The 26,757-nt window shown below is 32.4% G+C and overlaps 1 long non-coding RNA gene across 1 annotated transcript; it reads right to left on the bottom strand.

Moving 5' to 3' along the window:
- Positions 1-11,796: 11,796 nt before the first annotated feature.
- Positions 11,797-17,172, bottom strand: LOC104645410 (uncharacterized). Its single transcript, XR_011220927.1, has 3 exons — positions 14,385-17,172; positions 11,947-13,711; positions 11,797-11,850 (listed from the first exon to the last, which is right to left on the bottom strand). It is a non-coding gene; the product is annotated as an uncharacterized lncRNA (long non-coding RNA).
- Between the last annotated feature and the right edge of the window lie 9,585 nt (positions 17,173-26,757).

The raw sequence follows: 26,757 nt of genomic DNA, 5'->3' as shown, positions 1-26,757 counted from the left end.
TGGTGCCTCATGCCATGTTTGTGCCAAAAAAGAATTATTTTCATCATATACTCCAGCACTTACAGATGAAAAATTGTTTATGGCAAACTCTGTTGTTGCAAAGGTGGAAGGAACTGCAAAGTCCTATTAAAGATGACATCAGGAAAGGTGGTGACTTTGAATAGGGTCTCATATGTTCCAGAATTGAGAAACAATTTAGTTTCAATTCCAGTTCTAACCAAGAATGAATTTAAATGTGTATTTGTTTTTGATAAAGCAGTAGTAAGCAAAAATGATATGTATGTAGGAAAAGGCTACTTTAGTGATGGCCTTTTCAAACTCAATGTAATTGCAGTTGATATGAATTAAAATTTTGCTTCTTCTTACTTGCTTGAGTCTAAATGTTTATGGCATGAACGTTTGGGACACGTTAATAACAAAACCTTGCGAAAACTGATTAACTTAAATATTTTACCAAAATTTGAGTGCAATAAATCAAAATGTCAAATTTGTGTTGAATCTAAGTATGTTAAGCACTCTTATAAATCTGTTGAAAGGAATTCAAATCGTTTAGAATTGATTCACACTGATATTTGTGACATGAAGTCAACACCATCACGTGGTGGGAAAAAGTATTTCATAACTTTTATTGACGATTGCACTAGATATTGTTATGTCTATTTGCTAAATAGTAAGGATGAAGCAATAGATGCATTTAGGCAATATAAAACTGAAGTTGAAAATCAGTTAGATAAAAAGATCAAAATGATCAGAAGTGATAGAGGTGGAGAATATGAATCTCCATTTGCAGAAATATGTTTAGAAAATGGAATAATCCATCAAACTACTGCTCCCTACACTCCTCAGTCTAATGGAATTGTAGAAAGAAAAAATCGAACTTTAAAAGAAATGATGAATGCATTACTTATAAGTTCAGGTTTACCACAGAACTTGTGGGGGGGAAGCTATCCTTACAGCAAATCAGATACTTAACAGAGTGCCTCACTCAAAGACAAATGTAATTCCATATGAGAAATGGAAAGGTAGAAAACCCAATTTGAAATATTTCAAAGTGTGGGGGTGTCTAGCCAAGTCCAAGTTCCTATACCTAAGAGGGTAAAAATAGGACCTAAGACTGTGGATTGTGTATTCATTGGATATGCCACAAATAGTAAGGCATGTCGATTTTTGGTTTATAAGTCCGAACATCCGGATATTCATGATAATACGGTAATGGAATCAGATAGTGCTGAAATTTTTAAACATATCTATCCGTATAAAACTAGACTTGAGTCATCTAGTGGGGATCTAAACAACCCATAGAAGAACCAAAAGAGAATGAACAAAATGAAGAAAGTCCAAGACGCAGTAAACGTCAAAAGACATCTACTTCATTTGGATCAGATTTTGTAACATTTCTTCTTGAAAGTGAGTCTCAAACATTCAAAGAAGCAATGTTGTCTAGCGACTCAACCTCTTGGAAGGAGGCTATTAATAGTGAAATTGAATCAATCTTAAGCAATCATACTTGGGAGTTGGTTGATCTTCCTCCAGGGAACAAACCCTTGGGTTCAAAATGGATCTTTAAAAGGAAGATGAAAGACGATGGAACTATTGACAAATATAAAGCAAGACTTGTTGTCAAAGGTTTTAGACAAAAAGAAGGTCTTGATTATTTTGACACATACTCGCCAGTGACTAGGATTACATCAATTCGGATGTTAATTGCACTAGCTGCCGTATACGGTCTTGAAATTCATCAAATAGATGTGAAAACAGCCTTCTTAAATGGAGAGCTTGAAGAGGAAATTTACATAGAACAACCTGAGGGCTTTGTAGTTCCTGGTAAAGAAAAGAAAGTGTGCAAACTCATTAAGTCACTTCATGGGCTAAAACAACCACCAAAATAATGGCATGCAAAGTTTGATCAAATCATGTTGTCAAATAGATTTAAGATCAATGAATGTGATAAATGTGTTTACATTAAAGATACTCCAAATCAGCAGGTTATTTTATGCCTATATGTAGATGATATGCTTATAATGAGCAAAGACATTGCTAATATAAAAGCTACAAAGCATATGTTTGCTAGTATGTTTGATATGAAAGATTTAAGAGTTGCTGATGTGATATTAGGAATTAAAATTCTTAAAACTCCTAACGGTCTAGCATTGTCTCAAACTCATTATATTCAAAAGATACTTGAAAAATTCAAATTTTTTAATTTTAAAAGGGCAAAGACTCCAATTGATGTAAATCTTCATCTTGCAAAGAATAAAGGTGAAAGTCAGTCTCAATTGAACTATGCTAGCGTATTGGGAAGCTTAATATATGTCATGAATTGTACACGACCATACATAGCTTGCGCTATCAGTAAACTGAGTCGATACACAAGTAATCCTAATCATAATCATGGTTGGCAATGAAGAGAGTTTTGGGATACTTAGATGACACTCAAAACTATGTTTTACATTACAACAGATATCCAGTCGTTCTTGAAGGATATAGTGATGCAAATTGAATTACTGGATCAACTGAAACAAAATCCACAAGTGGATACGTTTTTACTATTGGTGGAGGAGCAATATCTTGGAAATCATCCAAACAAACATGTATAGCTCGCTCTACAATGGAGTCTGAATTCATTGCTTTAGACAAGGCAGGTGAAGAAGCTGAATGGCTCCGGAATTTCTTAGAAGATATTCCATTTTGGCCCAAACCAATGGCCCCTATATGCATACATTGTGATAGTCAAGCTGCAATAGGAAGGGCTGGAAGCATTATGTATAACGGCAAGTCTCGTCACATAAGACGAAGACATAACTCTGTGAGACAACTACTCTCTAGTGGAATTATCATAATTGACTATGTGAAGTCAAAAGATAATGTGTCGGATCCACTTACAAAAGGCCTAAATAGAGAGGGAGTTGAGAAATCATCGACGGGAATGGGACTATGGCCGAGAACAAGTCATCGTGGCGGTAACTCTACCTAGAAGACGGGAGATCCCAAGATCTAGGTTCAAGGAGATAAAACAAAGTCATTTATGACGGTTCAACATTGTCAAAGAAAAAAAATTATTATTATTACTTTATGGTCTATTCTCATGATGAGACAATGTTTAGTAACCAGGATAAAGACATAAGGACTTTTTAATGGTTTCTAAGTTTGATACAGGGAATATCAAATGGTGTATCTATGGGATAACACATTTACAAATCACCTATGTAAGTGTGAAATGTAAGCCGCCTTCAAGGAGAATCCGGTAAGGCCAGTTCTTTAAGCACTTACTATCCAAGTTGTGTTCATGGCTTAAATGAACAAAACAATGAGAACTAAGAACAGTTCAAGGGTTGATTGTGTGACATATGTTGTCTAGGTATACACCAAAGCTCGACGGCTCAAAGATATCAAATCTACCGATTGACCGAGTATATCCGATATATGTTCACTATGGAAAGTTTAAACGGAAACCTACTTATCTAGATGCGATTAACCTTTACCTACAAGACACACAAGTTTTTTCATGCATATGTTTTAACAATAGCCTTCCCCATTCATGTGGGGGGATTGTTGGGTTTTAGCAAGTGTGAATGGGAAAAGAAAAGAGAGAATATGAAAAGTAAGGGAACTACTTTGGATTTGGATTTGGAGTTGGATTTGGCAAATGATATGATTGATTGATAAATTTTTTGGACAAAATTTATTTAATCAATTTTTGTTAAATCAAATAAATCCTGTTAATATTATCTCTTATAAATTTGTCGGTAACGGTAACATTTCGAAAAGTTGTTACTTTTCCAAAAAGTCGTTACTTTCCAAAAAGTAGTTATTTTCCTAACAGACACATTTTTTCGAAAAGTTGTTATTTTTTTCCAAAAGACACAACTTTCTGGATAAAATTGGTCTGAACAGATTTCACTCAACAGACATGTTCCTTGCTGAAAATGGCTATAAAAGGAAGTCAATTTTTGATTTTTCAAACACTGAAAATTTTTCTTTCGCTGCATTTATTTTTCTCTCAAATAAAAATCATAAGTGTCGATCGACTGAGTCTGTGTGACTTGTTGTTGTTCTTAAGTTCGTTGAAGTTAAAGAAGTTTGAGGTACCGCTATTTCTTTAACAGGTTTGATCCGTTTTATCTTGGGAGAAATTAATCCATAACCTTGGGTACAGTGAGGGGATTAAATTTCATAAGGACACACAGTAGTTTCTGTGGACTCGGATTAATTCTTATATTTTATATTTTTTCTGCTTCATCTTATTTCTGTTTCTGTTTATTAACCTTATAAATACAGGCTATTGTAAGAAAATAACAGCCTTATCACTAAAAAATAAAAGCATGGCTATCATACATGAAAAAATTGATAAAATTGTCTAATTCATGTTTGAGTGGTCACTTCATGCTAAAAATATGGGGCGTGGATATGGTGAGCTAAAGAAATTATTCTCCAGGTCCTTATGCAGAGTTCCCTAAAGTTCTAGAAAAATAAAGTTCCTAAAAGCCATATCACCAAAAAAATCCAAAGGCTTAACACACATGAAAAACTGAGATAATTGCCTAATTCCTGTTGGGTGCCACCTAAATATTAAAAGAAGTAGTGTGGATCATGGTGAGACTATAAAAATTGTTTCTCATATCCTTACGGATTTTTCTATAGAGGTTCAGGAAAAAAGTTTCTGAAAGCCTTTTCAACAAAAAAAATTGCATGAGCTATCATACATGAGAAATTGAAAAAATCGCCTAATTCATGTTGAGTGACCCCTTCATGCTAAAAAAAATGTGTCAAAACTCGAGGGATGGTTCTGAAAAAAAAAGTTCCTAGAAGTAATATTACCAAAAAATCTATGAGCTTAACACACATGAAAAAGTAGGAGAATCACCTAATTGCTGTTGAGAAACCCCTATATACTAAAAAAAAACTGGCATAATCATGGTGAGGCTATAAGAATTGTTTTTCATATACTTACAGATGGTTTTATAAAAGTTGTAGAAAATGTTTTTGAAATTGATTTCACCAAAAAATGCATATGCTAACACACATGAAAAACATAGAAAATCGTCTAATTCATGTTGAGTGGCCCTTTCATGCTATAATATATGTTGTTGATAATGATGATATTAAAGGAATATTTCTCCAAGTCCTTATGGATGGTTCATTAAGGTTCTGGAAAAAAAGTTATTAGAAGTCATATCAACAAAAAAAAAATCCCTACGTCCTAATTGATGGTTCTATAAAGGTTGTGCAAAAAAAGTGATTGGAAGTCATATAACCAAAAAAATATATGGGCTAACACATACATAAAACTAAGAAAAATCACTCAATTCCTTTTGGTGGCCTCTAAATGCTAAAAAAGTGGTAGGAGTTATAGTAAGGCTATATGATTTGTTCCCCATGTCCTTACGGATGGTTCGAGAAAAATATTCCGGAAACATATCTAACTAAAAAATCATGGGCTAACGCATACGGAAAAAAATTGTCTAATTAATATATATTATGTGGCCCTTAAATGCTAAAAAATGTAGTGTGGATCATGGTAAGCGCATAGGAATTATTCCTCAAGTCGTTACGCATGGTTTTGCGTAAGTTCTGTTAAAAAGTGTCTGAAAGTCATATCATAAAAAAACTATGGAAAATTGTATAATTCATGTTGAGTGAAACCTAAATGCTAACAAAATAGTGTAGATCATAGTGAGGCTATAGGAATTATTCATATGGTTCTTATGGGTGATTCTATAAAGATTTCAAAGAAAAATTGTGCCATATCACCAAGAAATCTATAAACTAACAACACACACGAAATATTGAGAAAAATCATATTATTCATGTTGAGAGGTGTTTTGAAAAGTAAAAAAAATGTATATAGTATTTGAAAGAAAATACAAAATCGGGGGTTGGGGTGGGGATGGTTACACTTCCATTAAGCTCTCGTTATATGTGGTCCAGGGAAGGCCCAAAGTATTGGGGTTCATTTTACACAATTTTGTTCTGCATTTCTGTAAGATATTGTTTCCATAGCTCAAAGCTTGTGATATCTGTTGGGAAAGACAAGGCACTAACAAAGAATGCCTGACAGGATAACAGCGGAAGAATACCCAAGTCTATACTTTCCCTTCTCGATTTAAACCAAGAGAAGACAAACAACCACAAGCAATATGATAGTAAGGAAGCAAGTAATTCAACCAAACAAATATAACAAGACAATAATAAACAAATCACACAAGACACCAAGATTTACGTGGAAATCCCTTCGATGTGAACAGCAAAAAACCACGGCACCAAAAGCTCCACTACAATCACCAAGAGTTACAATATTGTTCTCCAAAATTGGCCACAAAACAAGTGCCAAACAACGAGCAACAACAAAATAAGATTGCACCAAATCTAGAGAATTAAAGGAGCAAAATCACCAATTTCGCAGCTACTGTTCACGACAGCAAAACTGAAGCTGCAGGCCACCAAATCCAACTCTGTCAGTTCCTAATCAAATATTGAGATGAATATAATATGGTGTTCAAAAATCAACTCAATCAGACAAGAAACGAAGCGGGAATCGCAATTTGAAGTTGGTTGTTAGGGCTGAATTATTTGACTGCGAAAATCTCTCTCTCTTTTTGGCTGCTGAAAAAAACCTCTTGTATATCTGAAAATAAGACCTAAATAGGCTTAAATTTGCCTCATAAGAATGGGCCTATGGGCAAAAATGGGTTGGTCCAAATTGGGCTTTTATTTATCCACATAGGAAGGGAAAAAAGACCCATAACCCAACCTTTCTCCCCCTCACGACTATGTGGAGGAGACCGCCATCCCGGCGACCATGCAACAATCTTCAAACATCCCTCTTGTCAAAGCTTTAGTCATCATATCGGAACCATTTTCATTTGTATGAATCTTTTCAAGCTCAAGCAATTTAGAATCCAACACATCTCGAATCCAATGGTAACTCACATCAATGTGTTTAGACCGACCATGGAACGTAGAATTCTTGCCAAGATGTATAGCACTTTGACTGTCACAATAAAGCACATACCTCTCTTGAACACAACCAAGTTCCCCCAAGAATCTCTTCATCCAAAGCAATTCTTTACAAGCTTCAACCACGGCAATAAGCTCAGCTTCTGTAGTAGATAGAGCAACACATATTTGCAACCTAGATTGCCAAGACACAACTCCCCCTACAAAAGTAACCAAGTACCCTGAAGTAGACTTGCGAGTATCAACATCACCAGCCACGTCTGAATCAGTAGAACCACAAAGAATAGGCTTCCCTGTACCAAAACACAAACTCAGACTAGAAGTGCCACAGAGATATTTCATAACCCACTTCACAGCATTCCAATGTTCTCTTCCCGGATTAGAAAGAAAACGGCTAACAACTCCAACAGCGTGAGCAATATCCGGTCTTGTACAAACCATCGCATACATCAAACTACCAACAGCTGAAGCATAAGGAACTTTCTTCATATCTTCCTTCTCATCATCACTAGAAGGACACTGTTTCGTGCTCAATATGAAATGCATAGCTAAAGGTGTACTGACAACCTTAGCTTTGTCCATGCTGAATCTGTGAAGTACTTTCTGAATGTACTTCTCTTGTGATAATACCAATTTCTTGGCCTTTTTATCACGGACAATCTGCATGCCAAGAATCTGTCTTGCTGGTCCTAAGTCTTTCATAGCAAAAGACTTACTCAACTCTTGCTTCAACTTCTGAATCCTGCAAGTATTATGACCAACAACAAGCGTGTCATCAACATAAAGCAACAGAATAATAAAATCACCATCAGAGAACTTTTGCACAAAAACACAATGGTCTGAAGAAGTCTTCTTGAAGCCCTGCTGACTCATAAAAGAACCAAACTTCCTGTACCACTGCCTGGGAGCTTGTTTCAAACCATACAAGCTCTTCTTCAATTTGCAAACATAATTCTCTTTTCCCTTGACTTCAAAACCTTCCGGTTGCTCCATATAAATTTCTTCACCTATGTCACCATGGAGGAAAGTAGTTTTAACATCCATTTGCTCAACCTCTAAATCTAGACTTGCAGCCAAGCCTAGAACCACACGAATGGATGACATCTTCACAGCTGGAGAGAATATCTCATCAAAATCAACTCCCTTTTTCTGATTAAATCCCTTGACAACTAATCTAGCTTTGTACCGTGGAACTGGATTACCATCTTCGTGTTTCACCCGAAAAACCCACCTGTTTTTCAAAACATTTCTGTCTTTAGGTAACTTAACCAAATCAAAGGTATGATTATCATGCAAGGATTTAATCTCATCTTCCATAGCATCAAAGCACCTTTCTTTTTCTTCACTCTCCATGGCCTCATCAAGACTCTCAGGTCTCCCCCGTCAGTCAAGAGTACGTACTCATTTGGAGAATAACGAGATGAAGGAATTCTCTCTCTACTACATCATCTGAGAGAACTCTGTGGAGCATCTATAATTGGTTGTTGGACAACCACATCATCTTGCACTGGAGCATCAACAACATCATGCCGGTCATTCTGAACATGATCATCATCTTCATTATCAACTTGATTTTCATCATTATGAAGATTTTCTTCCGGTGCAATAGTCAAAGGAACTGGATCAACATCAACTAAGCTCTCACTACTCTGAAAATCAGCCTTGTCAGCTTCAATTGTTTGGTCTTCAAAGAATACAACATCACGACTTCTAACAAGTTTCTTCTCAACAGGATCATAGAAACGATAGCCAAATTCATCTTGACCATAACCAATGAAGATACACTGCCTAGTTTTAACATCCAACTTTGACCTTTCCTCCTTAGGAACATGTACAAAGGATTTACACCCAAAAACTCTAAGATGATCATAAGAAGCATTCTTACCAGTCCAAACTCTGTCAGGGACATCACCATCTAAAGCAACAGCAGGAGATAAATTGATAACATAAGCAGCAGTATTAAGTGTTTCTGCCCAAAAAGAATCTGACAGCTTAGCATCTGAAAGCATACATCTAACCCTCTCAACTAGAGTTCTGTTCATCCTCTCTGCTAAACCATTTAACTGAGGAGTCTTTGGAGGAGTTTTCTGATGCCTAATAATATCTATCAAAAGGACCAATATACTCACCACCATTATCTGAGCGGATGCATTTCAATGTCTTCCCTCTTTGTCTTTCAACCAAGGCCTGAAAACTCTTGAACACATCAAGTACTTGATCCTTGGACTTCAAAGGAAATACCCAGAGTTTGCGAGAATGATCATCAATAAAAGTCACAAAGTAAAGTGCACCACCATGAGATATTACCTTAAAAGGACCGCACAAATCAGAATGTACCAACTCCAGCAGATCAAGCTTTCTTGAAGGCGGATGACTCTGAAAAGAAACTCTTTTCTGTTTACCGGCTAAGCAATGAACACATTTCTTCAACTTTGCTTGTTTCACTCCAGAAAGCAAATTTTTCTTAGCCAAACAATCAATCCCCTTCTCGCTCATATGACTCAGCCTTCTATGCCATAACTCTGATGAAGTATCATTCTCCACCAAATTTACTGAGTCTCTGGAGATGGAGCCCTGAAATACATACAAGTTAGACGACTTGTCCCCATGGGCCACAACCATCAAACCTCTAGTAAGCTTCCACTGGCCAACACCAAGTGTATTAACATAACCCTCATCATCAAGATATCCCACATAAATCAAATTCAAGCGAACATCTGGAGCATGCTTGACATTATTGAGAACTAGTTTGGAACCATTGTTTCTTCCCAAACAAACTGTCCCAATGCCAATAACTTCAACTTCATGATTATTGCCCATTTTCAACGTTCCAAAATTACCTGGAGTATAAGAAGAAAATAATTCCTTCTTTGGCGTGACATGAGAAGTAGCACCAGAATCGACAAACCAGCTAGACTCATCACGAACAACATTAATGGATTTGCATCACAAGAAACAAGAAGATCATCATTAGCAACAACAGCAACACGATTTTCATTATCGCCTTCTCTCTTTTGTTGTCTCATATCTCTCTTGTGCTTGTAACAATATTTCATGATATGCCCATTCTTGTGGCAATAGTCACATGTAATATTCTTGTATTTAGACTTTGACTTGCTTCTACTTTTACCTCTATCATTCTGACCTCTGGACTTGTTTCTCCCCCTATCTTCAATAATAAAAACATCGGAGTGTGAAGCTGAAGAAGATGAGGCTTGGGATCTTCTTCTCATTTCTTCATTCAAGACACCACTCTTAGTATATTCCATGGTTACAACACCACTGGGAGCAGAATTAGTCAAAGAAACTCGAAGAGTTTCCCAAGAGTCTGGCAGAGTATTAAGAAGCCAAAGTCCCTGTATCTCATCATCAAACTTTACACCCATTCCGGACAGCTGGTCAAGAACACCCTGAAAATCATTAATATGATCAGAAATAGGAGTGCCCTCTTTATACCTGATATTCATTAATTGTTTCAATAGGAACAACTTGTTGTTGCCAGTCTTCGAAGCCTAAAGTGTCTCGAGCTTGTCCCACAAACTTTTGGCATGTGTCTCATTCACAATATGATTTCTAACTTTATCTTCAACCCATTGTCTAATATAGCCACAAACCTGCAGATGCTCAAATTCCCATTCTTCATCATTCAAAGACTGAGGCTTATTAGAAGCAAACACAGGTAAATGCATCTTCTTGATAAATAGAAGATCTTTCATCTTGCCTTTCCAAATATGATAGTTACTACCAGTTAAACACACCATTTTACTCATATTTTCCTCCATCATTAAAAACGACAATCAACAGTAACCAATGCTCTGATACCACTTTGTTGGGAAAGATAAGACACTAACAAAGAATGTCTGACAGGATAACAGCGGAAGAATACCCAAGTCTATACTTTCCCTTCTCGATTTGAACCAAGAGAAGACAAACAACCACAAGCAATATGATAGTAAGGCAGCAAGTAATTCAACCAAACAAATATAACAAGACAATAATAAACCAATCACACAAGACACCAAGATTTACGTGGAAAACCCTTTGATGTGAAGAGTAAAAAACCACGGGACCAAAAGATCCACTATAATCACCAAGAGTTACAATATTGTTTTCCAAAATTGGCCACAAAACAAGTGCCAAACAACGAGCAACAACAAAATAAGATTGCACCAAATCTAGAGAATTAAAAGAGCAAATTCACCAATTTCGCACCTACTGTTCACGACAGTAAAACTGAAGCTGCAAGCCACCAAATCCAACTCTGTCAGTTCCTAATCAAAGATTGAGATGAAGATAATATGCTGTCCAAAAATCAGCTCAATCGGACAAGAAACAAAGTGGGAATCGCAATTTGAAGTTGGTTGTTAGGGCTGAATTATTTGACTGCGAAAATCTCTCTTTCTCTCTTTTTGGCTGCTGAAAAAAACCTCTTGTATATCTGAATATAAGACCTAAATAGGATTATATTTGCCTCATAAGAATGGGCCTATGGGCAAAAATGGGTTGGTCCAAATTGGGCTTTTATTTATCCACATAGGAAGGGAAAAAAGACCCATAACCCAACAATATCCTAATCAAATTGCAACAACTTTACTAGCAACGTCAATGATTCCTTTCCTTTGAGAGATAATTCGAACAAAAATTAAAAAACTAAAATTCCTCTACCAAACTGATTTATGCATGCCACAATGGCTACTATAATTTTAATAAAAATGAATGAGCAGCATTTCTTATATAGTGGTGAGATATGTTCAATGTGTTATTCTCTATCTATAACTACAAGAATATATATAGACGGGATATAATAATTTTGTAAATATTTAAATGTAATTAAAGACTTACTTGATTTTTATGTAGTGGGAGGAGATTTGTGGCAAGGGTGAAAGAGCTTTCCTGAAATAATTATATCTAGTCAAACAGTGTCATATAAATCGAAATAATACAGAGAAGAGTAATACATAAAATTGAAATTCATAGAATTAAACTCACTGTTTATCACATGCAACCAAACTAAACCATATGGGATGGACTTTTTCATTCACTACTGTTGTACTACCACTACTTCTACCTGTTGTTGTCTCAGTAGTAACTCCAACTTGTGCCACATAAATGTTTGTTCCACCAACAACAACATTGCCACCAACAGGAGAAAGAGAAAGAGGAGGAAGATTATTTATTTCTTTGTTCTTTCTTCCAGGTCTTCCTTTTTTCCCTTAATTAGTATTATTACTATTACTACTTGATGACGCTTTTGTAGCTTGAACAGCATTTTGTTTGGTAACTTTGTGTTCCTTAACTTTTGATGAAGGCACATACTCCTCGTCTTCTTCTTCTTCATCATTGTCGTCCTCATTTTCATAATCATCATGAGTGATTAGTGGATTACTACTAATGAACTTTGGAGCTGACTCTTTGGAATTGTCTAAGGTATCTCCTTTTGTTACCAATTTTTTTAATGGATCCCATAAGTCATTCATCCCATCCAATGATTCAAAATTTTTATTTTTCTTTGAGATACCATTATTTTTTGAGGACTCAGCAGTATAACCAATATTCTCAACCTTCAACAAGTGATCACAAGTGTTAGTACAATTCTCATTCACTAAGGACATTCAAAGTATTTAGAAAAAATTTTAAGTACAAGTCAAAGAATTCAACATATTGTATATATTGTGCAATGTTTTGCCAAGATTTGTCAATTTGACTTCCTTTGGATGAGGATAGATCTGCCTCACGAATCTTGCTCCAACATTCAACAAATAGCTTAGAACTTATATACACCTAGGTTGAGAATGAGTGTGATCTACATATGTACATAATTTGAATAAAAAATAATGGTATTAGTTTAACTCACATAATCCAATCAACATTTGGCTTGGATTCCAACAAAGTTGATTACTTTCACCTAGCACATGTTGAACATTAACTAGTTGTTCAAACTCTTTAATGACTAGAGAAGAAATAACTACCTAATACTAACATATGATCGACCTACGATATTTAGAGTTTTTAAAAATGTCAACGAATGTGTGTTGAATTCTTCAAAAGTATAATGTATTTTAAAAGAATCCAAGTCAAGTACGATATTAAAAGTAACAACTTAGCGTATGACTAATTTGTTCTTGTTTTTATATGTTGAATAGTTTTGCCTGAAAGAAGAGGAATGCTTGAACTTTCTGGTTGATCAGTTCCCTAATTGCATTTTTCATTTTACTTTGTCCCAATAAAAATAATTCTTTTTTCCATAAAACAACAACTATTACAATCATGACTAAAGTCTATTTCAATTGTACCTGTCGTTTATAATGAGTATCATTGCTCGAATGAAGAGGAATGGTTGAACTTCCTGGATGCGCATCTCCATTATTGGAATCAATTAGGATTATTTTCTGAACTTCCTCTTCTTCTTCTTCTTCTTCCTCTTCCTCTTCCTCTTCCTCTCACCCTTCCTCTTCCAGTATTACTACTCGAAACGTTGTCGTGATTCAAAACTTGATCATCAAAAATTGTTGTAGTGTTGACTGTGGAAGAAAATAATTTCTCCTTTCTCATTGAGCTGGTAGCAACAACAATAGGAGCAGGAGGAGGAGGCGATGGATCAATGAGCATTTCGGCACTATAATTGAGATTAATATCTTCCTGAGCTAACTTTTCGGGTTCGTCTTTTTTAGACTTTTCTATTAGTCCAAGCTCAATTAATTCTCTTCTTTTATTTGAAAAAATGTCTCTTATTCTTTGCATTTGGTGATCAAACCTGTAAAATTAAGCATTATAAGGTTATATCAATACTTATTTTACACACGTATGCACGTACGCACACGCGCACACATATATGTGAAAGGGTACGGAGGATGAAGATAGAAACTATGAATTTGGATATAATTTATTTAAATTTTTAAAAATGAAATGCATATATATATATTTTAAAACTACACTAAAAAATTCTCCATATCAATATAGCTAATGAATCATAATATGCTTTATGGAAAAAAAATTGACTCCTCAAACAATAATACTTGAAACATATAATGTTGCAACAGGTGCCTATGGTCAACATAAGAAAATCATCAAAATACATAATTTGACTAAGAACTTGGGTACAGATCGTTCAAATTTTTAAAAGTAAAATTGTATATTTGCAAACTACATGAAAAATATTGCAAGTCAATCTAATGAATGATTCAAAATATTGAATTTTTATTATTTGGGAAAAACTATAGTGAGAGAAAATATTATTTGACTCCCCAAATAGTAAAACATCCACAATAAAATGAGACAACAGAAGTATATAACTTTCTTTGTTCCATTTTATGGAATACAATTTTCTTGATTTTTCAAGAAAGCTTACTTATTGAAAGGTATCAAAAAAATATATATGTAACTATAATTAACAATTCAAAATATTTCGAGCAGATAATTATATATACCTGATTTTCTGCAAGGGGGTAACACCTAAATTCATATTGCATTCTGGACAAACATTCCATTTCTCTTTTGATATCTTCCTCATTATGCATTTCTTGCAAACTGTTAAAAAATTAACATAAATTAATCAAATTTCATAAAAAAAAAACGTAAAATAAAATTTTTTTGACATGTAATGTATTAAGAATAAGAAGTGACAGGAAAAAAGGTGTTTGAACCATATTTAAACAAATTAATCGTACAAGAATGTTTATAAATAAATAAATTGTTTGATCAAGAAATATGATATGTACTAAGTTCATGTATAAAAGACCTAGACCACATAAACCTTGAAATGACACAAATTCTATCGGAAATCATTGGAAAGAACGATTAAAAAAAATCAAGATCATTAATTCACAGACACAAATGACAAAAGATTTATCAATATCACTCAAATAAAAAATGAAACCCCAAAAAACTACATTTCGATTAATCATTTTTAAAAAAAAAAAAATTAAGAACAAAAAAAATGAAATTAAAAATTCAAGATCCTCAAATGACGAGAACTAATAATTTATAAATCACTGAATTTTATTTTTATTTTTTTAACAAAAAATAACAGATATAACTATATACACCATTGTCTCACAAAATTGTGTTTGATGATATACAGAGATATAATGTTATTTGGATAACTCCGCCTCGATGAGAATAAGAAAAAAAAAGGAAACACATACCTAACAAAATACAAAATTCAAGATTATGAGATCACAAGCACAGTGATTCATCAACATCACTCAAATAAAATGAACCCCAAAAAAATTATGTTTAAATTCATCTTTAAAAAACATTGTAAGAACAAATGGTTTATCAAAATCACTCAAATTAAAAATAAAAAATTCAAAAAAATTACAACAACAACACACACCATACTCTCACAAAGTAGGGTTTAAGCCTACTGACCGCAGAGATAAAATTGTTTTCTGGATAACTCCGCTTCGATGAGAATAACAAAAAAGAAAATAAATAGAACGTAACAATGACAGTCCGAACATCAAGATCATGGAATCACAAATTCAAAGAATTTATTAACGTCACCCAAATGAAAAGATAAACCCCAAAAAAAGATTAAAATTTTCTTAAATCTATGACAACATTCTTCAATAATTGTGACATCTTTGCATAGCTTTTGCAAATTCCACATGTCAAAACACACTTTAAACTAGCTAGATGTTTATGAAAATCACTCATCTTCCTTACACTGCAAAAAAAAAAATCAAATATATTTATTCCTTAATTATGAACATATACATTCCAATTTTGCATATAAACCATATATTAAAAAAAAAATCATACAAAGAGAGAAAAAGAATTAAGTACCTTGTTTTCTTGATTCTTGACATAGGAAATAAAAACAAAGAAAGACAGATGGATATAAAGGAAAAGGGGGAAGAGGCAGGTTTTGCCGTTTTGGGAAGAAGTAACAAAAATTTAAAGAAGCTTGAATTTTTAGGATTGTTATAATTTGGATAATTAATATGTGTGAAGAGGTTTTTGAATTACAAAAAGTAATGATATGGACAAAATTGGTTTTGATATGTTTTGGACATAAATTCATATTTCATTCTTGTAAAATTTTAAATTATTTTCTAAATTTTATTGTTCTATCGATCAAATTTAATTAAAATTTAATTTATATCTGACCCAACTCAACTCATTTTCTTTTAATTTATCTCCCGAATTACAACATTGGATCCGTCTATTTGATATATATTTTATGCATGTAATTATTTACTACGATTAATTTTATTATTACGTAATTTAATAAAGTAAAATATATTTTAATTAATTAAAAATTAAATAAAAAGAACTGTAAATTTATACACATGACGTGCATAGATTGAATTAGTGTAGACATGTGCGGATAATTTTGCCTTTCACTTCTACAACATAACCAATTATATCTGTTAGTGAAAAAACTTACAAGATAATAAAATTGCAAGATTACAATTGAAAATAAAAATGAAGAAATTAATCTTTTCAGGCTGAGGCGCAGATATCTCGCTCTCTTTAAGGAGATTCAAGCCCACTGCAGCAAATGTTTTCACAGGTTCAGCAGTAGCCCTCTTTCACTTGTCCCCTCCAGGATACAATAGTCTTCACAAAGTATAACTCAACAACTCTGAACAAGAGTTGAGTCCAAAGCTCCACAAAAAGAACACCTCCCTTCAACTAATAAGAACTCTCTTTTAGACTAACTCTTTCACTCTTTGTTTTCTCTTGTGTTTTGTGTGTGTTCCAAACCAAATGAAGACCACCACTATTTAAACTACAAGAAGTCTTTCTAGCAATGAATACGAAGATAATGGAGGTAGTAAATAGTGAAGATAATGGTCTTAGGAGTTTCATTGGTTACAATAGGAGTTACATAGGTTACAAAGAGTAATGGAGGAATTAAGAATGAAATAAAGTGATGAACAACCAATGCTAATGGATGATGTAGAAGTTACACATTCCAATGTTTATTGGAATGTTTTTATCTCTACAATGAATTCAACCAATAAAGCAAAAAGTAATGGTATTACATGATTACCACGTCAAAGATGAATAACATGATTAAATTGGTAGTTTAAAACGCAAATGTCTACCAATGGTCATTTTTATAACTCCAAAATAAAGCAATTTAATATGTCAAATATTAATATTAAAATGCTAATAACCTAACAATATCAAATAAATCTAAATTTACTTAACCCAAAATAATTTCTTCAATTATTTCGAGTCGGCAAAATAAGATATTTTTTTACATTATTGAGCTAGTATGTTGGAAGGGTGGCTGCTCTAAATCATCCAGAAGATTTCAACTTGAGAAGAGATGGAATTAGCAAGTTTATTTTTTTAAGTAGGAATTTTGGTTGACTCATAGTGATGTCTAATTTAGTTTATGTGCACATTAATTAATCAACAAGATGATACCATTCATATTTTTTTTACCTTTATATTTTTTCCTATAATTATTTAGTTTGAGGCAAAAATTTAGGCACAGAACAAAGTGCTTTAATCAAAGGCTAAAAATTATATCATTTTTATTCTTTACTATTTATAAAATATTCTTTTAAATACTCTTTTTTTAAAAATTCTTATACTACCTCAGAAGAGTTTAAGCTATGTTTCTCATATTTCAGTTAGAAGTTGGAAACTTGCAATTTAACAATTAAAGGTTAGTTTTGAAACTAAAACATTTAATGTCCTCGACGAAAGTGTATCGTCTGCAGAAATTCCGATTTGAATCGTTAGTGGTTAGAAATTCTCGATTGACTAGAAAAATTTCCTAGTTCCATAGACTAATAATCTTTTAGTGTTGTAGAATAACTAGCTCTCATCGTTCTCTCGACGATTTAGAGTTGTTTTTTCGACTCTTATAATAGTGTTTGTATAGTCTAAGTAAAGATTAAGGGTTATATTAACCAATGGACCGACTAAATTAGATCCATTATGGGTATATTAGGATCGAAAGATATTTTTTTGAAAAACTCACTACACTTTGATCTCGGGATACCTGAGGTAAAAAATTGGAGTAATTTATTCTAGATGTATTGTATCCAAGTAGATTCATATGTATCTGGGATACAAATGATATCAGGTACCTGCAAATACATGTATCTAGTGTGATTCACATATATCCGAAATATATGAGTAGCTCATCTCTCTCCCCATATCGCATACCTTTCTCCATACTTTAGTGTATTCGATATAAAAAATTTATGTATTACCATTTAGTTATATCTTTTTTTAATCTATGATAGAAAACTATTAACTAATGGCAAGATACGTAATTATTTGAAAGAACAGAAAGAATTAATAAATATGATACAGATGTATATCTAATTAGATGTATATCTAATTAGATGGTTTCCTATTCTCTTTAACTACAAAAATTAATGTCATATCGACTTTAAAAATCACAAAACTTGCACGTGAAATTTTAAAATTTGTAATCTAAATATCATTCTTCCTTAAATCAACATCAATGTTTTGATATTCCCTTTTTATATTAGTGATATTTATCGAAAAAATAGTGTTATCTCAACAATGAATGTCCATCATAATTTGAAAAATATTCTTATGAAATTTTATTTTAATTTTACCTATTATTTAGTATATAAAAATCTAGACCTATAATGTTGTTTATACCAAAGGTATTTAGATCTTACATTTAATAAGATTTGTGATGATTTACATCACTTTTATTTTTTGAAATGAACAGTTCTCATATTTCAGTAATATAGCCTGCACATGAAATTTCGAAGTTTTTTCTAAATATCATTTCTTAGGTCAGTCTAAACTAAATAAATTTGATAGTAAATTTACAATACATGCAACAAAAAAAATTGATGGTAAGGGTATGACAATTCAATTCAGTTAACTATATTTTAAAAAATATAATGCACATCGTGCACGAGGCGATAGCATGAGATGCACGTTTACTTGTTAACTTTAGAAAAATTCATGTGTATATGTATATATCTATCATGAGAAACTGACACAAAATAGAATATAATTAACTGTGCACCAACGAAGAGTATATGTTTGTCATTGTGTTGGTACAAGCTACAGAACCAACCACGAGACTTGGGGTTCAAATCTAGCTAGAATGCTATTTTATTGTTTTTATTTCTTAAGTTTATCTTAGATGTAATATTAATATACCAAAAAAATTTAAATTCTGAATTTACCTATGATCGTGCCCGCGTGATATTCTAGTTTTGCCAAGTTGATTAGGCAAAACAGGTTTTTGATTTTTTAACTACGAATAATGAAAGGGTGGATCTTACTTTTTAATATATTTAAATTGATTTTGAACTTCTTAAATAACATTAGAAGATGGTTTTGATTTGAAAATTAATGAACAAATTTCTTTTTTAATTAAAATAACTAAATAAGGATCAGTACTAGAATTTCTAAATCCGCATTCAATTAAAATTCTTTAAATTTATTTTTATATACAGATAAACTCTAAATTATATCATTGAATTTTGAAAAATAAGTTAATGATATGTTAATAATTGAAATGTCCCTACATGAACAAAAGTAACTCAGCAATTTTAATTTTTTATCAATTTGAACTATTTCGAATGATCTATAGCTGTCACCACTACAACGTAATACAATAACATAAAGGCATAATAAATATATTGGACTCTAAATTTGTCTTCGAATTTTAACTTTGACTTTCAACTTTCATAATTCACAAAGAAACACTTTAACTATCCAACTTTTAAATAAACAAAGAAAAAATTACATAAGTGAAGGTCTTTTATTTAATAATTACCACTTTTAAGTATACTTCTAATTTATTATCATTTTTGTCAATTTTTAGCAATACTTACTTAAAACAATTTAAAAACAATTTTATACATATTTAATACATTTATAAGACAACACTAATTCATAATGCAAGCTTCAGCTTAAAAAATTTCAGAAAACTTACATATGTCATACAGATGAATCATAACAATTTTTAACACACATTTAATTTTTTTTCTCAACACTTATAATTCTTATGTAATACAAATAAATTATAAGTAGTATTTTTAACACACATTCGATAGTGATAATATAACTAGCAAATTTCATAACAATTCATACATAAGGCCATGTGTTAGTACTTAATTAGAAGACAAAAGAAATGATCCAAATTCTTATAGTAAAGTAATCAAATTCTGAAAATACTAAAAAAAAATTCTTTATAATAAGGCGTAACATTTTTGCAAGTCTTCATATTGTGATCTTGTTGTCCACAGTTTAAGTTGAGTGTATCTCTTTTAAAACATAATTACTTATTTTAAATATACTTTAACTACATAAAATTTGTATCTATAATTAAATCTTGAATTAAAAATATATTACACTCATATTAAAGTTGAATTAGAAGTGAATTAAACATGAACGCAAAATGTAGCAAACAAAAGAGCACTACGCAATTTGTAAATTGAATAAAACTTGTATTAATAATGAATTAAACAAGTAATTCAATCATAACAAATCAACCAATAAACTGCAAAATGAATTAACTTGTATTAAAAGTGCATTACACAAATATTAAAGTTGAATTAGAAGAGGGAATTATGCATGGATAAAAAAATATAACTAATAAAACACCTGACAATGATCTATAGAGTGAATTAAGCTTATATCAATAATGAATTAAACGAGTAATCTAATAGTAACATATAATAAATTACAAATGAATAAATTTGCGTTAAAAGTGTATTACACAATATTAAAATTGAATTAGAAGAGAAAATTAACAATGAAAAACGTAACTAACGAAAGACGAGACAATTATTTTATAGACTGAATTAAACCTGCATTATTCATGAATAAATTATGTATTATAAGTGCCTGATAAATTACTTTGGTTTGTATCTCTAAGAACATGAGTGATGTTTGCAATATATATTGTGCATATGTTATGAATGTATTACATGTTTTTACTTAAATTATTTTGGTTACTATCACTATAAGGAGTGAAACTTATAATATGTATTCTAAATTTATTATTCATTATTTTAATATAATTTTAATACAATTATAAAACATATCTAATACAACTTTAATACAATTATAAAACATATCTAATACAACTTTAATACATTTGAGATATAGTTCCATAAATTTCACTTTTTTTGAATTATAAGCTAATATTTCTCCTAAAATCAATTATAAATTTAAACAAACCCTCTTAAAATTGACATATAAACTCCAAACGACATTATCAATTATTTGTAGGAACAACCTATAAAAAATTAATCATCAAATTCGTAAAATTCAAATAATTAATTTAAAATTTGAAGCTTTATAATGACCATCAATGATGAACTATTGCATCAGTAATTTTAAAGATTTGAAATTTATGCTTAAAAATGTGGTTTTGTACAAATTTTTGATCTTTCTATTCCTCTTTTCATCTTATTTTTGAATAAAAATAGTGTCATATGGGCAAAACATGATTTGAGGATGGTTATTTAGATGAGAAGTTCAAAGAAGAAGAAAAAAAACAGATGGAAGATGAATAAAGTTAGAGAAAGTGAAAAAAATAGAAGAGTAAAAAAAGAGAAAGAAATTAGAAGCAGAAGAATAAAAAGAAAGAAATAGACGAAGAAGCAAAAGAGGGAAAAAAAGAAGAGGAAAAAGAGTTGACAAAGAGGTGAAGAAGAGAAGAGAGAAAAACAGAAGAGGAAGGCGCTGAGAAAGTGGCAAAGACGGTACTATCTTTATATTTCCAAAAAAAATATTATATTTAGTTAGAAAAATTATGTTGACATAGATGGTAAATATTTTTAGTATATAGCATATTTATGTGATTTACCCAAATAAAAAACTGAAAAAATCGACATAAAAAAATGACAGAAGTTTATATTTTTGTATCATGATATAACAAAAGTTATGTTTTACCAGACATATCAATGTAAATCCATTGTTTCCTACCTAGGACATAAGTTTAGTACAGAATCACAAGTTACGCCTTACATAACTTAGTTCATATAGAATTAGAACCCATAAAATTATGTTATAAGAGACATAACGTATACTGATAGAATTTATGTCAAACAAGATAAAAGTTCTCTAAACTTATGTTGGATGAGGAAAAAAATCTCTAAACATATTCTGAAGGAACTAGATACTATGCAACTTATGTATGTCTGATAATTTGATTCATGTAGAACTTATAACGTACAATGAAAAATCACTCTAAACTTATGTTTTATGAAGTAAGGTGTACAATATGTAATTTCGAAGTAATAAACTTAGTTCAACATAGGTCTATAAGGCAAAGTCATATGTTTTACGCTTTTCATTGAGAAACCACTCTAGGGAGGGCTTGCAGAGCAAGGTTATAATAATTTGAAAGTTCACTTTTGAAAACTTTCGTCAAAATTATCATTTGACCCCTCCTTATACTTTTCCCAAGTCATTTATGATCAGTCGATTTGAACTATTCGATAACTACAGTTAGTTGATTGACGAGTATTTATTAAATTAATTTTTCTTAACTGGTGGTGAACGGGTAAAATTCATATTAATTTGATATCCAAGTAACTTAACTCTTGTATATAGATGAACTAAGAAATATTGAACTAAGTTTTAATGCTTGCATACACATATATTTATATATTGACTTAATAAGAAGCAATTCACTAATATTATTCATAGAATGAAACGTTACTATAATCCATCGAGGGGGTGTTGAGAATCAGGCTTAGGCCAATGTTGGAGAGTAACGGAGATCATTATAAGTAAAATCGATGATGGATAAATTAATATATGAGTTAGCTACTAGGTTAGTTACTGCGTATATTTTTTTTGTTCTAATATGTTGGTTGAAATTTCAAATACTTTTTTTCACTTAAATTTGTGTTATAATTTTCAATATGGTATTACATTATGATTCAAGTTTTACCAAATTGATATACTTAATTAAGTATTGATTGTATTGTATTATATGAATACTATTAGATTTATGGTATTTGGAGGAATTGAAACTTAACCCTAGGCTTGAATTTGGGAAATATGAGAGTTGACATATTGATTGGCATCAAGATTACGAACTTGATTATAGATTTTTGCTCTATTATTTTGGGTCTAGGCTAGACATATAATAATGTAGGTGTTGTTAGTTTTGAAATTCTATTGTGATTGTTTATATGAATGGATTGCGTTGATTTGAAAGCCCAGCGAAAGGGAAAAACTCAAGTCTTGAATGAATTATTGATTACTTGAGGAAAATGAATTTCTCGACCGTTGTTAAGTGTATAGAATCATGTATTTTCTTATGGTATGTATTAGGGAGTAATAAGACTTGGTGATGTGTTGACTTGTTCGTATTAAATGATCCTTATGAGGTAAACGATGTCATAAAAGGCACCTTGATTGTATATTGGTGTGTAATATGTTTGAATAATTTGAAAGGTCTACTAATTCATTATTGATGTTGTATCACGATTGTATTGCTGTGAATTATACATTAATAAGAAATAGCCAGCTCCTCAATATTTGTGTGAACATGTCATTTGCATTGGTTTTGAGACATAGTTGTGACAAGTGTTATGTGACTTGAGGAAGAATAAAGAATTAATGAAGAAATACCATTTCGAGGGACGTGTCACATGCTGCAAACAATATTATGCTTCAAGGAATATGTCGTATGCCACAACAAATTCTATTATCGAGGATTGTGCCGCACGCCACGATGGGTGCATGAACAAATATGTCTCTAATGGGTCCTGAATTGAGAGACAAAATGTGTGTATCACTAAGTCAGACATACATCACCATACTTGCCATTGTATTTCATTGTATTGTATACATTTATCATTGTGAACTTCTAAGTGCCTTTCTTTGGAACTTATAATTAATTGGTGACTAGTGTGCTTGTTGTGAGGAAATGTAATTGCTGAAGTGTTGTTGTTGAGCTATGTGCTATGTACATTATGAACTATTAGGTTGGACTGGTTTTATGTAGGTTGTAGTTGTGGAAATTAGGTTGGAGTGGTAGGTGTACCCGTATTTTATATTATTTGACTTTGTGTTTAAAAGTTTGCTTTTTTTGTACCGTGTGATTTTGTACTCATCCTTTGCTTCTATGTTTTTGTGTAGGTTATGAGCCCAAATCATCGTGATATTTTCTATTCTCTTCTTGTCTAGGATTCTTGTGGAGATTTGTGAGAGTTTTTGTGATCTCAGTGGACCTTCTTACTCTTATTTATGATATTATTCTACTTTAGAGATAACATCATTTGAGATTTATATTTTCTTTCAAATCTAATATATTAGAGGTTTGTGTACGTGACAACTAGGTCTTAAGTGTTTAACTAAGTTGACTTTGTTATCCACGTTATTAATTGTTAAACTTTCAGTGTTATTTTACTTCCACATTTTATCATTTTATTTAAGTTTAGAATAACTTGTCTTGGTGAGATAAGACGAGTGTCATTACATCCACTTTGGGTAATTAAAAATGGTATCAGAGCCCTAGATTAATAGGTCTCATATGTATACAAGCCAAGTCTAAGTAGAGTCTCGAGGATTGGTATAGATACATGTGTACTTATATTCGAGATGCTATGAAAAATGTTAGGAAACTTACTTTTGTTGATTTTTTCTCATCATGCATGGCTACCTTTTTTTATACTGAATTGTCGCGTGTTCTTTTGACAGATAACGAAGACAAGAGCTACTGTTAAGCAGTTGATGAGGCCTCAGTTAGGGGTAGTGGTAGTGCCCGAGTTTGAGATCATACCCATGGAGTAGCACAAGCTAGAAATTGTGCCCGTGGAGTGGCACTAGTGAAGGATCATGCCTGAGAGGCCTCTCTAGAGCCTCAAATTGATGTTCGAGAGGAATAGGTTCCTCCAAAGCACGTAGCCACCTCTTTTTGTTTAGGATACCTTATTAGGGATGTTGGGTGTTCTAGAGAGTTTTAATTAGGGTGGTGGTGTGACCGGCACACCACAGGGATTTCATACTAGAGTCGAGGCTCAAACCTTAGAGCAACATTCTCCAGTTACTCAGGATCCGATGAGGCAGCCGCTAGTGGATCACGTGGTTTGAGATGATCTTGCACCGATAGTTGGGGGTAAAGATGCACCTTTAGTTTTTCTAACATAGGATGAGTAATGCATGTATGAGAAATTCCAGAAGATGGACCCACCCCAGTGTTAAAGTGGGAAGAGCGAGGACGTTTGTGAGTTTCTGGACACATGAAGAGAGTTGCTACAGATGGTTGTCAGCAAGAGAGTATTGGAGATTTTATTCAAGGTCTTTGCAGTTGGATCTCCTCCAGTGATTTTGGAGTTATTTTCGAATGCCTTTCATGGAAATTTTGTCCTTAGAGTGTGAGAAAGGAGAGTCACTCAGGTTTGAGAGTTTGAGACACGATAATTGATTCATTATAGAGTATACGTCCCATTTTTGCCAATTATCTAGGAATGCCAGCTTTGACAAGACATTTTTACGACATGTAGGGCTACCTACGGTTTGTAGACCCAAATTGTAGACCTCAACTTTTACTCCAGAATTTCACTAAGTCTGGAATACTTCTACAAGACCTTCCTATGGTCCATGAAAACTCCTACGATTCATCCTTTCTATCTGTAGGTCAACTTAAGAAACTTGAAATTCTAAAACTCAACTTTGATTCTTACGATTCACATGTTATGGCCCGTATGAATTTTACAATTTGTAGATTGGATTCTTTGACCACTACTTCCACCAATTTTCTGTATTTTACATTACTTTTTGACATTCCAACTTCAGTGGTGTTACAATATATCCCCTTTGAGAATATTCATCTTCGACTGGGACTTAATCGAGCATGAGTAAAGTCAGAGGGGAACTAAAAATTATCATGAATGCAATTTCATAAAAATGCACATAAACATGGAGAATTATATCAAGCTAAATCATATTACAAAAATCAAGTTTTTATGAACATACATGCATATAGAAACATGAGAATAAGTAAAACACATGAATCCAAAAGAATGAATCATGAGGAACTAAAACCTCAATATAGAATATGAGAGGAGAGAAATAGATGAGGAATCCTAGACATCATATCGGCTTCGTCCTCCCAAGTAGCACCCCTCATTAATAATTGATTCCTCCAAAGAACCTTCTCAAAAGCAACTTCTTTATTCCTAAGCTTCTGAACTTGCCAGTCTAAAATATCAACTAGTACCTCTTCATAAGAAAGATTTTCCTTTAACTCCCAAAATCTTCTAAGTCGGCCTTTGTCATGACCCAGACCGTCATGATTGGCACCCACACTAACCCTACGGTGGGAGAACCATTACTACAACCATACTAAGCAACTTAACCAAAAATTAAGCATTTCAAGATACGGAAGCATGTTTAAATGTGAAGAAATATGGAGTTCCCATAGACTCAAAACATCAATCAAACTTATGCTGAAGTTAATCCATAACACTGAAAGTCGTTGTACAAAAAAATCTAAAACAAAACAAGTCTAAGTGAAAGGGGTACAACCCTAACCAAACATAAGAAATATCTTAAACAGCCTGAGTTCGAAAGGAATAGACTAAACTAAATTGAAGGATCTATGGTAGCCTGAGAGAATTGGCTCACCCTTGAATCTGATCTCAATCAGTGATATTCTAGATGAAGTCTATCACTAGCCACCTGAAAATACCCTGTACTCAATAAAGAACGAGCAAGTGCAATATCAAGTTATAACCACAGTGTACTGGAAGGAGGAGCACACTTCTATTCCAATAAATGAAACATACATAGGCAGTCTTAACATAGTAATAATGACATACACACACACACACACACACACACACACACACACACACATACACACACCGC

The sequence above is a fragment of the Solanum lycopersicum genome, chromosome 1 (genome assembly GCF_036512215.1).
Source record: "Solanum lycopersicum chromosome 1, SLM_r2.1".
Classification (NCBI taxonomy): domain Eukaryota; kingdom Viridiplantae; phylum Streptophyta; class Magnoliopsida; order Solanales; family Solanaceae; genus Solanum; species Solanum lycopersicum.
The sequence above is the reverse complement of the archived record's forward strand: the minus strand, read 5'-3'. Positions and strand labels throughout refer to the sequence as shown.